This window comes from Cuculus canorus, chromosome Z (assembly GCF_017976375.1).
Source record: "Cuculus canorus isolate bCucCan1 chromosome Z, bCucCan1.pri, whole genome shotgun sequence".
In the NCBI taxonomy this organism is placed as follows: Eukaryota; Metazoa; Chordata; class Aves; order Cuculiformes; family Cuculidae; genus Cuculus; species Cuculus canorus.
In genome coordinates this window covers 22,041,327-22,052,418 of record NC_071441.1, presented here as the reverse complement: position 1 = coordinate 22,052,418, position 11,092 = coordinate 22,041,327, and positions in this window count along the sequence as shown.

The window sequence follows — 11,092 nt, the reverse complement described above, 5'->3', positions numbered from 1 at the left end:
TTCAGCTGAAGATCTCACCTTTATACCCTTGATAAGAATAAATAAATTAATAGTGAACACCAACATCCATTAAGGTTAACCAAAATATCCTTCTCTGTCAGTAATGCTCTTTGGTTTCTTCTGAAGTGGAAATCTATACCAACTGTAGTAAGCATGCAGCACACTTACAACCTCACTTCAGCCTCAGCACAGTGGCTCATTGCCAACATTCAACCAGCAAGTTCAACCAGAATAGTCTGTAGGTCTGTCTCAATGACCGCCCATTAACCTAATTTTACCAGTTATGGGTGTTTGCCTTGGTTGATCCCTAACCCCAACCGTCAGCCCTACACTTCTCTCAGCCATTCTGTTTACCATTTTCTATGTGGGCCTCACAGCATCATTTACTGTGAAGCCAAACACTCCCAAAATGTAGATTTAGTCTGTGAGATATTTTTGGCCACTAAATCAAATTCTGCTAGTCCAGTTTATGGTCACCAAATCAGCAGATCAGTCCTTGCTGTCTTGAGCCCTAATCTCATAATAAACCAGTGACACTTAGTAGTTTCTATGGCTTTTATAACTTGATTTATTTCTTTTAATATTAATTTGATTAAATATTTTCTCTTCAAAGAGACAGCCTTAATCCAGATTAGCAGACCCGTTGAGATGTTATCTGCACCCTAGCATGCACTTTCCTACAAAGCATTCCTTAAAGGCATCCACTTTAAGGTATACTCATCAATCCCATCTGGAACCACAATGGCCTATACTTAAATGCCTCTTGATAACCTAAGCACTTAACCTTCTCCATCACCTTGACTAAGCACAGACCTACTCTTGAAAACTCTTCTTTAAATAATAATAATTCTTACTATTCATCTTCCGTGCTAGCGTGACTATTAATCCAAATACAATCATTGTTTTAGCCCATCAGCTTCCTGTAAATTGACGTAAATCCTGAGGAAAGCCTTCCAAACCAGTTATAATACTTTACACAATTACTCAGGTCTAAGTAAAGTCTCCAGTTACAGCACTGGCTGCAGATGTACAGCTCAGGCAAGTAATCCTCATTTCTTGCAGACCACCACCAGTGTCTATCCCCCTGCGCTGAACACTACTGATGCTGCTACACTCAGCCTATCAGCAGTAATCTGGATTTACATATATATGCACTGTGAGATCATCCCCAGTTCTTTACCTTCTCTGGAGGTTCTTGCATGGCCTAGACCAAGAATCATGGAGTTAGTACAAGCCACTGTTAGCATTAAACTTAACTGGGCAACCCTTACGAAGGCTAACTTTGAAACTCCCACTGATATCCTTTTACTGCCTTGAATTGGTTCATCCATAGCTTGCCTTGGTTAGGTAAGTAAGAAGATGAATAGCCCCTGATGGCAGCAGTTACTTAGCAGATACTGTAGCCTATATCTTGTCTCTTGGTATTTCCTATTTCTAATGAAACTGTGCCTACCTTGGAAGAAGAGCCAGATTCCAGCATGAGGAGGTGACTAAGCCTAAAGTTCAGGTGCTCACATTTAGGTTTGATTTCAGGCTAAGGTTAGTTGTAGCCAGCTGATTGTTACCACCACAGATATAAATTTTGCCACGTGGCTCTGGGTGAGTCTGTGAAGTCTTAAATACATTCAGATATCTCAAGATTATTTTTTTGTCTTCTTGGACCCTAACTGCAGTTCTTGGAGGGTCTACTGGCACCAAACTTTCCTCCAGCTGATGTAGTGTATCTTATGCTTGTTTCCCTAATAACCTGTATCTTGCAAGGTGATGTCTAAAAACATCTCTTTTAGATGGAAGAACACCATGCCCAGCCATAGTTGAAGAATGTTTTAGCCTAAATTCTAATCCTAGATCAGATTTAAGAATTCAAATTATCTTTCTGCCCTGCAAAGAATAGAAGTTACTCTGTTCTTCATGAAAAGAGGCCCAGAACCATGGACTATGCCAATGAATAGCCTAGGGTACAGAGTGTATACAGGATGATTATAGATTAAATGTGAAATTTAGACATATGGAAAGTCTTTTAGATTAGACAGTAATGGCATTTTCCTCATACAATAATGAAGTAGTTCAAAACCCCTGAACCTTTAAGGAAGTATCTCTTTACTTAAAAATACATGGTGTTGTCAGGTACATAGTCACACAAGCATTTGGCTTTTGAGGTCAAAAAAATTTATTTTGATATTACCTTTTATTTTTTAAATACAGTTTTTAGTCTACAATTCCTTTTCACTCAAGTAACTACAAGTCCAGAAGGAAATATAATATCTCATTGACTAGTTTTGTAGAGTTACCAATATCCTTTCAGACCTTCCTTCCTATGGAGGAAACCAACCTGTAGTCAAAATGCAGTCAGGATCTTGCCTTTTCCCTGGCATATTGATCTCTTTTCCAGGCATCACTGGAGTCATGTCTGTGCACATTATCTGTATTGCATCCATCTTTCAGGGACTATCAGCAGTGTATTCTCTAGGTACCTTCAAGTGAAAATTCAATGTCAGCAACATCTTATGGTGTATAATAAAATTTTCCCTCTTCTCTTCCAGACTGTGCATACCTGGGACAGCAATGCAATTTTCTTTGAGAGCTACTGGAATCCATTCACTTCTAAGGGGCAGAAATACAATGCAAGCCAAATGAGAAACCAGAAGCTGTGCCTGCCAATGCCTGAACACAGGAGCTGAAGTCAATCTACTTGTAAAAAGCAAGAAGTCAAATACATCACGGAAAGAGTTGGAGGACTGCACCAGTGCTTGCAAATCTGAGAACGCAGGGCAGAGGCTTCACAGACCTTCCCCGGGACTCTCCAGCTGCAGCAGCACTCTGAAGTACAGCCATCTCATAGCATGCAGGAAACAGGGTACCTGCCCTGGCCCCAGAGCCCTCAGCCCCTCTGCAGCTGCCCAGCCCAGAGAGCTGCTGGGCAACTGGAGAGTCCCTGGCCCTGACCCTAAAGCCAGTCCTGGAAACAAAAGCTGCACTGACTGCTACAGCCAGCTCCTTGGGAAGATCCATGAAATTTCAGTGCTGTGATGTTTTCAACCTAGGATTTGAGAAGAGGCTGTTGCCTGCTGAAAGGGACTATTGGAAGAGGCTGCTTCAATTTGGATTCAGGGCTTTTGAGAATGTATTTGCAAAATATATCTGCATATTATTTTTTTGCACACAACATAAGGATGTCAAAAAACAAACAGTGTTGGTTGCTATCCTGAAAAGAAGGTTGTGTTAGAGTACTAAACTAAGTACTTGAACAGAAAGACTCACATAGGAGGGAGAGTGAAACTAAAGCTACAGCTGTTTAGGTAGAGGCAAATAATTCCCTCATGGAATACCTATTACTCCTTTTTGAAACATCTCCCCCCAAACTTGATTAAAACAAGCAAAGCTTATTTACATTTTAACTCTCCTGTGCCTCAATTTTTCTTGACTTTCTTTCTCTTTTCTTTTTTCTTTTTCTTTTCTCTTTTTTCTTTTTTCTCTTTTCTTTTTTCTTTTTTCTTTTTTTTCTTTTTTCTCTTTTCTTTTTTTCTTTTTTCTTTTTTCTTTCTTCTTTTTTCTTTTTTCTTTTTTTTTCTCTTTTTCTTTTTTTCTTTTTTTTTCCTTCCCTTTTTTTTTCAAATCAAAGCTTTGGATGAAAATGTTTTTGCAGAAGCGAAAGTTTTCCCTCAAATAATTGAGGGCCACGGACACACACAGAGGTCCTGCTTTCAGCAAGACATTATGCCAGGCATCACAAGTCCTTTGAAAACATAGATAGTGAACAGGCATTGTGCACAAAGGTAACTTCCACACTGGATGAACCAGCAATAATTACTCTCTTCCTCTGTCTCCTGTTTATGCAATTCTTCTGACCTGTCCATCTCCAATTCTGGCATCACCAGTAACTATTCGCAGGTTTCCAGCCTGCAGGCTAGTGATGTATTTTAAAACCGATCTTTCCCTTTTCTGTGGTCTCACACATTAGCTTTGGGCCTGCTGGGCTGTATATGAATAAGAACTGGGAGAAAAGGCAGAACTAGAGGAGTGTTTTCTCAGTAAAGGAAGGTGAGCTGATGTATGGCATCAGTCATGCCTGAGTTGCTCCTACAGTCTCACATGACTGAAGTGGTTGTGAGAGCTGGGGCGCTTGATCCACAGGGTCTAAAATGCAACTCCTAAAGATGATACAGGTTATGACCTTGAGATGTCAAGCTTCACAGCATTTATGCCAGGTTTCCACTACTGGCTGATTACCAAGAACAACGCTTGAACTTGGCTTTCCCTGTCATTGTCTTTCATTGTCCCCCATTTTACCACTTCTCATCTTCCACACCTAAGATGACAGATTTTATTTTTACCATTTCACTAACATCTGAAGGGTAAGAGCTGTAATTAACGTTTATGGATATTTGCCTCTTGACCAAAAGTAGTTTTGAGGTAATTTTGTACAGAAACTACACTTGCTGTCTGTGATGAAGCTGAATTTTGAAGTATTCTCCTTTCAGGCCCCAGATCCCCGCTCCTAGAAAAGATCTTTTCAAAAGCCTGTTAAAGTTGATTCTAACAAGCCTCAAACTAATTATACAACATGTGGAAAAGTATCTTGAAAAAGGAAAGGGCATAAGTGAAACACTGTTTCCGCCTCTTTTCTGTATTTTACCCTATTTCCAAATTATCACTGGTTAATAGTTACATAGTTTTTCAAAATCAGGTGAACAGGTCTCCCATGCAGTGAGACTGCAATCTTTTTTTCTCATCCTCACAGACAATACCCCAGGGAAAAGGCACAGTGGGAGCAAGAGTTGCATGGTGGTACACAGGGGGCCTCAGCGAGCAGAGGGGCTACGAAACAATGGACTTTCTCTAGGTTACCTCCAGCAGCTATGCCCAAACCCAGCTGAGATAAAAATCAAGGCCCGGGGCTGCCACTGGATGATGATAGACAGTTGAAAAACTCATATGTTGCCACTTTTATGCCAGCTTGATTGTTATTATCATCAGTTTTCCGAATTTTTATTCACTTGAAGAAGTGATGCTCTTTTTGAAGGCTCCTGCTGATTTATCTTCTAAGTCTGCAAGAGGAAAAATATCAGCAGTGCTAAAAGGGCAAATTCAGATAATAACTTACTAATATCTAATAGTGTCGGTGTTTTGGTGTTTTGTAGACACTCATTTTCTTCTCACTTGTAGATGGAGAGATAAAAAAAGATAAGATTGCAATCACTTCTCTGCCCCTGTTAAAAAAAAAATAATAAAAAATATATATATATATATCTTTCCCTAACAGACATCATTTACTCGCTATTGTGAAGCAGTGATGGCAGATATCAGACAGTCAGGCACGTATTATTTCTGTTAAGTATTTGTTTTTGAAATAATGAGCCTGCAACAGTATAAATACTACCCCAAAGGAAAAGAAGCTAATCTTTTCTTACAGGAAGAAGTTGAGGGATACGAGCTAAAATACCTTTTTTTAGAAAATCGTATTTAAAACTTGTGAACTTTTGATTCAATAGAGACATTTTCTTGTTCGTGCTAGAAAAGAATCTGAACTGTTTGGTGAAGTGCCACCTTGTGGCAAGCGGTATACCCTGTTAACAGCAGAAGGCCTTTTATTGCGTACTCCCTGGTTGGGTGTGGGCATAGCACAACGGAATTCTAATGCCAACAATCTTGAAGCCATGGTATAAAAAAACCCATAAATACTAAGGAGATATGAGATGACTATTTCATCTTATTTTAAACACGTGATTTTTGCTTTATTCTCATAGTAAATGCAATTCCTTAGTAGGTGTTAGGAAAGGTAGTATTTTTTTGCTATATAAACTAATAAATAAGAAGTAGAGATAAGTCCTGTCATCCAAAGTCCAGCTGAAAACAGCATCTTCACGTTTGATTCATGCATGAAACAATAATTAAATCACTCCGTATTATTAAATTATATTTTATTCTCTGTCTTAAACAACGCTGCTTATACTAAGAGTTATTCATATGTATTGATTTGTAGAAAGTGTTACAAAGAGACAAAATTCTACTTGGAGGCACTGGGTGCAATGATATTGTTTGTATATACTTTTTTTTCTGGTATATTATCTGGTAGTCTAGAGAGAAATATTGGGTTTTTTCCTGCCAACTTCCAGCTTAATAGCCTGAGACCATTTCAGCTACAGTACAACTTCCATCTTCTAAACAAACATTTTCTTCCCCTCCTTTCATCTCCCTTGAAATTTTTTCTTTGGAAAAAGATTCTTCAGCACAAGGTCTTATATTGATACCAGTAGTTTTCTCTCAATTCTTCTGAACTCAAGCAAATAAATCACCACTAGCAGTAAACAGACAGGTTATGCAGAAAGCTTAAAATCTTCTTAGGCAGTCATCCCACCACCAACTCAGCCTTAAATTAAGGATATTTAATTAATTGTTTCTGTATTCTTTTGCAGCTTCCTTTGCCTCAAGCAAAGTAACACAGGTCCGTGTTATACTGAAAAGGGGCACTGACTCTAGTAAGGAATCAGTCCTATTCCTTGAAGAACTCTTACTAGTTATAAAATCCAAATCCATGTTTGGGTGATTGCCAGAGGTCTTAAAGTCAGTTTCTGTGTGCATGCAGTCTTACTGTAAAACTATTGTTAGATCCCCTTCTTTGCCCACATCATTTGAGGAGTGAAAGGAGAAAAGAGATGCATGTAAATGAAATTGACAATGGCTTACCTTGGATACTTCTAGGCATTAAGTGTGGGATTGGCAGGATGACAAAAAACAACACACACTATGCTTTTTATTTTAAAATCTACACAGGGGTCACTGCAAAGTTTATTTTTGTTGGAATAGTGTTATTCTAATTCCCCCTAATAAGCAGCATGAAGCAGATATCATGAATAACATTTCTCTTTACTGTAAAACAACACTTGAACAAAGCATCTACTAAAGTTAGCACTTACATTCTAAATTGGAGGCTAAAATTCAGTTTTGAGGGAGAAGATCTATACATTTTGCTCCAAATTAATATTTTGAAAATAAACAGCTCCATTTTAATCAGGCTTCCTTGCCAAATTATTGTTTTCATAGTAAAATGTTTGGCAGGGAGGCATTTTTTTTTTACAATAAAAAGTATTAAGATGACAAACTGAATACGCTTCATTAATAAATCTCATTTTGGGAATCACTCCAATGCTACATCAACATAAGCCCATTAGTAACCGTTATTAGTATTGCTCAGCTCTTCCACAAATAGAAGAGGTGAAACTTCTGGGGTTAGAAAACTTTCTTCGGGGTACAAAAATATGCCAGCTTTGTGTTGATGCAGGTTATGATTTTACTACTCACTATTAAGAGGACGTTAACTGGACAGCCTTGTTGCCCACCAGCTTCTACTACATTCTTCAATCTGCCTTTGAAAATCTTTTCTTTCATGTCAAAATATCACTTTGTAAGGGAATATTTTTCCCAAATGCTGTCTTTTATGCAGGCAGTCAACTTATAGAATCTTTCAAACTTCCAGGATATATGGTACATTTATTGAACAAAATATACTACATCATATGACTGACTGCCTTTGCTGTTTTCACACTAGTATCATATTGATGGCATAAAGTTTTCTGTTATAAGCTTATTTGCCATGCCGTTTTTATTCCTTACTGGAAAATTCTGCACATGGGAATAGAAATTAATGTTACGGGAATGCAGGAAAGGAGAGGGGATATGATTAACCGTGCTGTTGCACTTCCTCTCCTTCTTTCAAATCTTAAAGTCTGTGAACTGTTTCTGCAGATTATCCCTATGCCTCTGTATGCTCTCTTCCAGTACTGTCCTAGGGGAGATGACTAGTCATACAGCTTGGTTTGGTGCACCAATGTCTCTCTTGAGATAATTTAATAAGGTTGACTCAGTCTTCACAATTCTGTTAGCACAGGGACTGGTAGCCCTGGCACTTCTTCCAGTACTGTCATCATCTTTCCTCTAGCTAAATCCCTTTCTAGTCGACAGAGCCTATTCCAATTCCTAACTTTTTAGACTGAAGCATATGGTATTTTATCAAAGGCTTCAGTGTAAATGTAATTCCTAAATAAAATCAAAGATATCTATTAAGCTGGCTAGCATGGTCTATCTTAGATATATCTGTGCCGTATTTGATTCCAATTGTATTTTCGTGGTTTGATTTGGAGCCTGTCATGTTATTGAGTCTAAATTAATAAACTTGTAGTTATGTAGAACATTTTACTTTCAATTCCCTATAAAATATTGCTGCTTTCAGTCGCACAATCCGTTGAAGCAATAAAATTATTCAGACACCTTACAGATGGACTTAACAGTTTTGTACATAATTTTTAGGTTCTTGCATGGAAATTACCTGCTGTCTTCATGCAGGTGCATTGCTTTGTTTCTTTCTTGTAAGGCAACTTCTGTTTCTCATTCCATAAGCCTTTTATTCTTTCTGTACAAGATCCACATAGTTAATCTTCTTGGAAACACAGATGAACTATCACAGGCATAGATAAATGTACTTGAATTATGTTAATCTTAACTCCATGTATGTTGCATTTTCATTTATATGGTCCAAGAAGTTTTCAGTATTTCTTTTCCAAGGGCAATACAGCTTTGGCAACTTTCTTTTTATTTCTAAAATTCCTGACCTTAGTTACTTTCCTGTCTTGCATATTCTCAAGACCTCTATGAATTTAATATTATCTGGTGAGAATCTGATTTGCTCCTTCTGAATTACTGTATTTGAATTCAGTAGTTACTGTCTACTAATTCATTTTTTAGAAAAGAAATAAAAATCAAAAGCCAAATTCATTACCATCTTCAGTTGTAGAGGACACATGAGAGGCCTAATAATCTTTTTTCTTCTTTTTTTTTTTTTTTTGTTTGGGTGATACAATCACTGCAATCTAAGTCAAAACAATAATAATACAATATTTTATTAGGACCATAACTATTTGTGAAAAATAATCTATTACAAATTACATCCATGTATCCCTTAGCATCACTATCAATATTTATTCAATGAGGAGACAATTTTTACGTAAATTATACAGTTCTAATTTGTATGAGAGTTTCTGTCTGACGACACCTTAGAGATCTCTACTCATATCCAAATCTGAGGCTCCTTTCAGTTTTTTCCTTAATGTTGCTAACCCCTAGGTACTTATATCATGGTTTCTTTTGACATGGTCATCAGTTCAACATGAACTTCACTCTGTTTTCCAGTCATTTCCATATAAATGTTGGAGCTGACATACACAAACCTTATATAAGTAAACCTTCATAAGAACGTAGAGCAAAATTCACAGGGACAAGTAACATCATACTACTCATAATTGCTGTGCCTGGGACTTCTCAGTAGTTTTTTCTGGGTTTTTACTTCCTCTCTTCTCCCTGTGTCTTTTGCTACCTATTTTTGCCTCCACGTAATGACTGAAAGCCTATAGTTATCACACACTGAATTTTCTAATGTGTATAATATTTATTTCTTTTTTCTTAGTTTTCTTATATGTTGGCCATTTAAGATTTCAAACTTAAAACAGTTTTTCCCCAACAGATTAGCTGAACAAATACCGCACAGCTTTAATGAATGAACTTTTTCTCCATACCCAGATACAGTTCAGAGTACTGCAAAAAATGACCAAAGAAAGAAGGGCTTGCAAGACTGTTGTCAAGAATGGGCCACATGCACAGTTCTTCACTTTATTTTCCCCTCTAGTTCATGTGCTTGCTGTTCCCTTTCTTTTTAAGTCTGTTGTAAAATTTTACCTTGTCTCTTTCATTTGTGGCAGCTGTAATTAGCAGTCATTCTCCGAAGTGTAAGACTTATGGCCTACCCAGTACCCTAGCGTATGCTTTTGTTTTAAGGATGGAACAGCAATAACGGCTAATGTCCTTTTTACAAGATCTGATTTTTCATGTCACTTTGTTTTTACTATCAATGCTGTATACTTCTTTCCATCCACTGAAGTAAAAACACTTTACAAAGGAAGGTCTATTATCTCCATTTTACAAATGAGTCAAATGAGTCACAAAGGTAAAAATATGCCAGGTAAGAACATTCAGCAGGGCAGTAACAGAGCTAAGAATAAAATCCAGGTCTCTTGACCCCAATCCAAATTACATTGGATCACTCTCCTTTAACCTATTGAAATCACTAAAGTGGATGACTTGTTAAGTTGCTACTCAGTACAAGCAAGATTGGCACAAACAGGCATTTAAGTTGAAATCCAAGCTGCTGATTATGTAATTGAAATACTGTTGCTTAATTCACTATTGTGCTGGGAGTGCCAAAGTTGAGCGTTTTCTTCCTAAATATCAGTTATGTGTATAAACTTTTGTTGTTTTCCATGCCTTATACTTGTTGAGATGAGTTAAGATAGTAATCAGTCTTCCACTTAGCTAGCCAAGAGTACTTGTCTTCCTATCAACGTCATTCTCAATATTTAATTTGCATACCTCCTTGCAACTGAGTAAGTGTGCTTTGAGCATACATCCTACTCACTGAAACCATCGAGGTTAACACAGAATGAAGAAAGCATGGCACATTGAATATAGTCAACAGCTGTTGTGTATGGCTATACATTTTCCAAGTCTATTCTACAGTTGGATGCCATCCAAGAGATGAAGGTTTAAATTCCTGAAGAAGAGAATTGAAGCAAGTTCTCTCATTTCTGGAGAGAACGCCCTGCCATGAGTACAGCAGGAGAGAGAAAAGGATCAAGAGAGTGAAAAATCAAATAAATCAAGGCTGCTACCAGCTGTCCTTTCAAATGGATGTGCCCTTAAGGCAGCTGTGTTTGACTATAAAGCTGAAATGTCCACATGCTGGAGTGGCCTCTTGGTCATGAATCTCTTTTCCTGGATCTACCTAAAACCAGCAATAAGATCAAAACTATGTTCTGTGAATAAAGTTGAATTTCAAACACACTGTTCCCCTCAGAATTCCCTTGTAGCTCCCTGACTGGCTATTCTGAAACACATTTCCACTCACCTGGCCAAGATGTCCACTTCTATTTTGAATTCTGCTTCTGGCCCATTCTAAACTTGACTTTTTTTTCACAAAAGTACCTCATAAAACTATTCTAGGTGTAAAGGCCAGGTGACATTGCCTGTCAGCAAGTTAACTAAG